The sequence below is a fragment of the Heliangelus exortis genome, chromosome 23, assembly GCF_036169615.1.
Source record: "Heliangelus exortis chromosome 23, bHelExo1.hap1, whole genome shotgun sequence".
NCBI classification, from domain to species: domain Eukaryota; kingdom Metazoa; phylum Chordata; class Aves; order Apodiformes; family Trochilidae; genus Heliangelus; species Heliangelus exortis.
The window spans coordinates 1,068,299-1,074,318 of NC_092444.1; positions in this window are offsets into that span (position 1 = coordinate 1,068,299).

Sequence of the window (6,020 nt, forward strand, 5' to 3'; positions counted from 1 at the left end):
AAAGCACCTTTTTATTGATCAAGAGGGAGAGAACTGAGATAAAACGAGGCAGAGCTGCAACCCGACAGCCTGAGCTCACCAAATACCCCTTTTCTTTGGACACTTCACTTTTCCAGCTCTCTGCTGCAGCCCTGATGGCCATGGCACAATTCTCAGATGCTCTGCACCACCCGGGGGTCCAAAGCCTTCCTCCTATTGCCACCTTTATCCCACTTCCCCAGCTCCTCTCCACGTGGGCTCATCCCAAATTAAATGGGTATTTTGGGAGTGTGGAGCTGGTCCCCCGAGCCAGGAGTTTCTCCTGCTAAATGGGGAAGCAAAAGTAAAGCTGCTGGGGGGGTGGGAAAGGACAGTAACCCCTGAGAGAGGCTGGAAAAATAGCAGGGATAAAAACTATCAAGCCCTGATCTTCCCCCCAGTAAAAAAAAAAAGAAACAAAGTGCTGTTATCCAACATCCTGTGAGAGCAAAATCAATTCCTTTGCACCAAATTACCTCTATTTAAATAGATTTATTTTAAGCCAATTGCCAAAGAAATGCATCTTCTGCTGGCAAAGAGCAAGGCTCTTGGCTGGTTTTGGAAGGGAAGGAAGGTTCTCACACCATGTAACCAGCAGGGAGGATGCTGAGGGGCTCTGTTTTCCACTCAGTGCTCTCCCTAACACGACTGCTTCTGCAGCTTCAAAAGGAGCAGCATTTTGACACTTAAGAGGTACAAGGAGCTTTGGAACATCAAACAGCCACCCCGACCCTCCCCTAACCCACTGAACTGAGCAGAGATTGCTCCTGCCTTTCCCAGCCTCCTCGGGAACACTGAATTTGGGGGAAAAAAAGCCTAAAGCAAGAGTTTGGCTGCAGCACTGCCAGGGACCCCTCTATTCCTTGGCTCTCAGAGGGCCGGAGCAGCTCTGCCTGGGTCACTCTTGGTTATCATCACCTCGTGGGGACAAGAACCAGGGGCTGGAGCCTCTAAATTCATCCAGCAGCCCCCTCAGCCCCTTCCCTGCTCCCCCAGCCACAGGAGGATGTTTGGGCAGGGTCATTGCCACCCGAGCTCCCAGCCAGAATGAGGGATGGGTATTGGCTCTCTGTGCCATTAACTGCTTGTTAATGGCTGGAAGGAGCATTTGCAGGAATAACCTGGATTTATCATCCCGACAGGCAGAGCCAGGAGTGCTCAGCAGGGCTTCCAGAGCCATTCCTCCAGCAGCATCTAACCAGGAACCCCTTCCCCAAGCCCTGAACCCATCACACCCTACAGAGCCAGGGTGCAGGGTGATGCTCAGCACCCAGAGCCACCCAGCCCGGGGCCAGGTCCTGATCCAGAGCCTCAGGAACCTTCCCTGGGATCAGGAGAAGAGCAGAGGGGGAAGCAGAGGAGACACTGACCTTGGTAAGACCAAACTTTACCTGGGCTCCTCCCTAGAGCCTGGGAGGGAGATGCAGGTGACCCAGATGATCCACACCAACTGGTTCTTCCCAGTTAATCACCAGTTAAACACTGACAGAGAGGAACCAGGGAGCAGAAGTCAGAAAAATGCTAGGACACAAACTGAGTTAAGGTCCTTAAGTATCCAGAAGTGAATGTGCCTGATATCCAGTGGGAAACTGAGGCTTCCCAAGCCATGGTTCACAGGAGAGAGCCCAGAGCCCTCAGCCCCCCCCTCTCCTCCCTGAACTGACCCAGTACAAACCAGACACTTCCCTCCCCATCAGCAAGGTTCCCTCCCCAGGGAGGACCCAAAAGCTCGACCCAGAGCCCAGGAAAAAGGGAGAACTCCCAGGGAACAGCACCCAGAGTCTGTCACTCGTATTTCAGGTGCTTTTTTGCAATTCCTTGTGTCTGAAAGACCCTGTTCTGGCCCCTGTGCCTCTCAGCACCAAGCAGGGCTGAAAGGGGCTCCTGGCTTCCACTGAGCACCCATCAGGAGGCAGCTCCCAGACTGAGCTGAGCTGCCCAGGGCTGAGAAAAGGGGGAAAACCAGGACCTAAAACTCAGGAAAAAGCCAACATCCCGCTCTCCCACCTGCCAGGGGGGTTCCCTGGAAGCAGCAGGCAGGAGCTCAGCCCAGCAGCCGGGAGCCAACTCCTGATGCTGACCTTGGGCTGGGCAAAGCTGAAACTCCCTGAGGTGCTTTGGGTTTGTGTCAGAGCCAGGGAAAGCAGCAGGGACAAACCTGGTGGGTTTTCTGCTGCTTGCTGCCATCAGCTGAGGGCATGCTGACCTGATATTCCACCAAGAAAGGAACCTGGAGATGGGAATCCTCCCCTTGGTATCCTCTGAATTCCTCCTCTTGCTCTTTCTACTCCATCCCAGTGTCTTGGTTTTTTATGGGTTTCTTTAACGAGTCCTCTCCAGCCCAGAGGAGCTGGGTTCTTCAGCTGGATAATCAGGGGCAAGGTGCAGGACCTCCGGGTCCCAGGAGCTCAGAGGGCAGCTGAGGAATTGCACAGAGCACTCAGCTGGCAGGAAAAGAACCAATCCAGATGGAAAATTGGTTTTCCCTAATAGTGTGTCCTGCAAAGGGCAGGAGAAAGAAAGGGTGGGCAGGGCTGAGATCACACACAGCAAACTCTGTGACAAACTCTGTGACAAACTGTGACAAACCCACTGCAAGGAGCTGATCTGTGGCCTCAGGCACCTGGAGCTCCAGGTCAGGAATCCCCACGGGACCTTTTGGCTGGAGCAGAGCCCTGGGCTGCCTCCCCAGCACAAAAACAAGAGCAAGAGAGAGAAAAAAAGACCTAAGAACAGGCAACCTAAGGCCAGTCCCCTCCTCAAGGGCCATTTCATCTGAACCCCATTAAAACAGAAAGCTGATTTATCCCCCAAACTGTGTGTTCTTCCCAACATTTTCCAGGCTTTGGTCTCAGGGCCCCACACCCACCCAGCCCAAGGGATGCTCTGAATCTCTGAGCTGCCAGGAGGTGTTTTGGTAGCAAGTTCTAGAGGGTAAATTTGTCCAAAACATTGACCCAAGAGGGGAGGGAGTGAGGGAGGAAAAGAAGGATTTCCTGCTTGTCACAAACCAGCAAGAGCAGCTGTGGGATTACCCAGCCTGGTTCCCTCCCCTCCCCAAATACTGGGTCAGGTCCCTTGGTCCTGCAAGCAAGGAGCTGAACTGTGGGCCTGACAATTAACATGCAAGACAGGGGAGAGAACCAGGGCTCATTTTCATCTTGTCAAGGCCCACAAAATAAATTACAGAATAAAATCCCAGAATGACAGAATAATGAGCGATTCATTTGAAATGTAAAATAAATAGGTAAATCTCTAGTGAGCTGGCAGAATAAATGGGATTCTGCTGACATTTGGTGATTAAATTAAACAGTAATGACCTCATGAATAATGGGCTACAGGATTGAATTTGCAGGGCAATATTTTCTTAAGTGGGGGGCAGGGGGACAACCTATCCAGCAAAAGCCAAGCTACACTTTTCCATGGATTATTTTCCATGCTCTGTACAAATTCCCCCCCCTTTCTGCAGAGCTGCAAAGCCCTGAGGACACGGACCTGCTCTGCTGGGAATAACCAAAGCCCCAGGGCATCAGAAAAGGTCTTCAGGAAAGGTTTCCAGCAGCAAGAGGCTCCCCAGCCCCACACAGATGGGTGGCCAAGGGACAACCCAAGGGATTCTTCCTCCCCAGAGGCAGCTGCAGCATCAGCTCAGGGCCCAAGCAGAAGCCCAGATCCTGCTGTTCCCTTTGGGGTGGGCAACAAGTTAAAAACAACCACAGCCAGAACTAACCCTCAGGCCCTGCAGCAGAGCATCCCCCCTGCATCCCTCCTCCTGCATCCCTCCTCCTGCATCCCTCCTCCTGCATCCCTCCTCCTGCATCCCTCCTCCTGCATCCCTCCTCCTGCATCCCTCCTCCTGCATCCCTCCTCCTGCATCCTTCCTCCTGCATCCTTCCTCCTGCATCCTTCCTCCTGCATCCCTCCTCCTGCATCCCTCCTCCTGCATCCCTTCCTCCTGCATCCTTCCTCCTGCATCCTTCCTGCATCCCTCCTGCATCTCTCTTGCATCCCTCCTTGGTCCCCAGACATCCCACACACCTCCTCTTCCTCCTCCTCCTCCCCCCTCTCCCCACACCAAATCCAGGGCCAGGGTTTTCTGCTTCCCCCCCCTCCCTCCCCCTGCTCTCAGCTCCTGGTCTGATGTTGGCATTATTCAAGGATTATGTTATCAGGGCTTCCAGGGTAATGACAGCTGCTGGTTCTTGACCTCCAGTTCTGAGCTTGTTCTTTTGCTTATCAGCTCCAGACAGAGCTCTCGCTGACCCCTGATGTTTTTACAAGCTAAATCCACTCCTGTCCCAAGATGCCTTCCCCAGGCTCTTCCCTGCAAAGCAGATCCCCAAGGATGTGGGGCTGATCCCTCCCTTTCCAGCCCAACCCTTGGCAGCCCGGGGAGGCAATTTATCCAGGGAACTGTTTGTTTGTTTGCTTTAACTTAGTAATGGACACGTGAAAAAGTGAAATTTCAGCTTGGCTCCAGGCCAGGAAATCCTGTTTGGTATCGAAGGGAACAAAACCCAACAAAGACTTTGTTTGCAAACCTAGTTAAGCACCTCAGGAAAACACAAACACGGAAACTCCCAAGATTTATCTTCCTGCTCCCCTTCAACCTCCAGTCAGCAACTTGGGCTCCAGAAATTCATTTTCTTTGGCAAGGTTTCCTCCAGCTCCTGGGATGGAGCAGCAGCAGCAGGAGGATTCCCTCATTCCTGCAGGGACTGAGCCTCAGCAAAACCACAGCAAAAACCACAGCAAGAAACACAGCAAGAACCCCAGCAAGAACCCCAGCAAGAACCCCAGCAAGAACCCCAGCAAGAACCCCAGCAAGAACCCCAGCAAGAACCCCAGCAAGAACCACAGCAAGAAACACAGCAAAAAACACAGCAAAAAACACAGCAAAAAACACAGCAAAAAACACAGCAAAAAACACAGCAAAAAACACAGCAAAAAACACAGCAAAAAACACAGCAAAAAACACAGAAAAAAACACAGAAAAAAACACAGCAAAAAACACAGCAAAAAACACAGAAAAAACCACAGCAAGAAACACAGCAAGAAACACAGCAAGAAACACAGCAAGAAACACAGCAAGAAACACAGCAAGAAACACAGCAAAAACCACAGCAAAAAACACAGCAAAAAACACAGCAAAACCTCAGCAAATCCTCAGCCCCCACCTCCACCCCCGTTGACAGCACCAGAGGTACCAGGGCCAGGCTGGTGGCTTCTGCCTTGGGATGGCTTCAGCCTGAGGCTGACAAGGCCAGAGCATCCCCGCTGTCCCCTGGGAAGGGAGATGCTGCCCGGGGCTGGAAATCCACACTCTGGGTCCTCCCCTGTGCTGGGCTCCTTTACACAGCTGAATAACCAGAGCTGCAGCCCTGAGCCCCAAGGCAGCCCCAGAGCTGAGGATGTGTTTGGGAAAGGAAGGAGAGCAAGAGCCAGAGTTGTAATCCTGAGGGACAGAAACCATCCCAAGGTGGGAAAGGAAAATGTTCCTCTCGTCAAGAGAAGATCCAGTGTGCAAAACATTGTCACAGGGGTGTTTCACCTCAAACCTGCAGCACAAAATACAGATTATTTGTTCCCTTTGTTAGGGAACTTGCTGGTCTAATACCCACCCCTCCCAAATCCAAGCTCAGTTGCCTCAGGCCAATAGATGGAGAGCTGGGAAATAAATCAAAATCTATAGAGATATAAAACATAATAATTCCATTAAGACCAAGTTAAGACAATTAAATATTGGTGAGACATCAAAAAGCTAAGTAGCCTAGAGAGGTTGATTTTATAAATGAACCAATTAATTTCAGTCTGTGCCCTCATAAATTGCATTTCAGTCCTGCCACACAGCTGGAGCCCCAAACCTCTCTCACCACAGAGCTCCATCCCCTCCAAAGGGGGACACCTGGGACTTCTCTCAATTACTTTTCACCTGGTGTCAGCCAGGAGGGAGCTGCAGATACCTGGCAGTCTGTAAGGGCATTCCTGATCCTCCTTCAGAA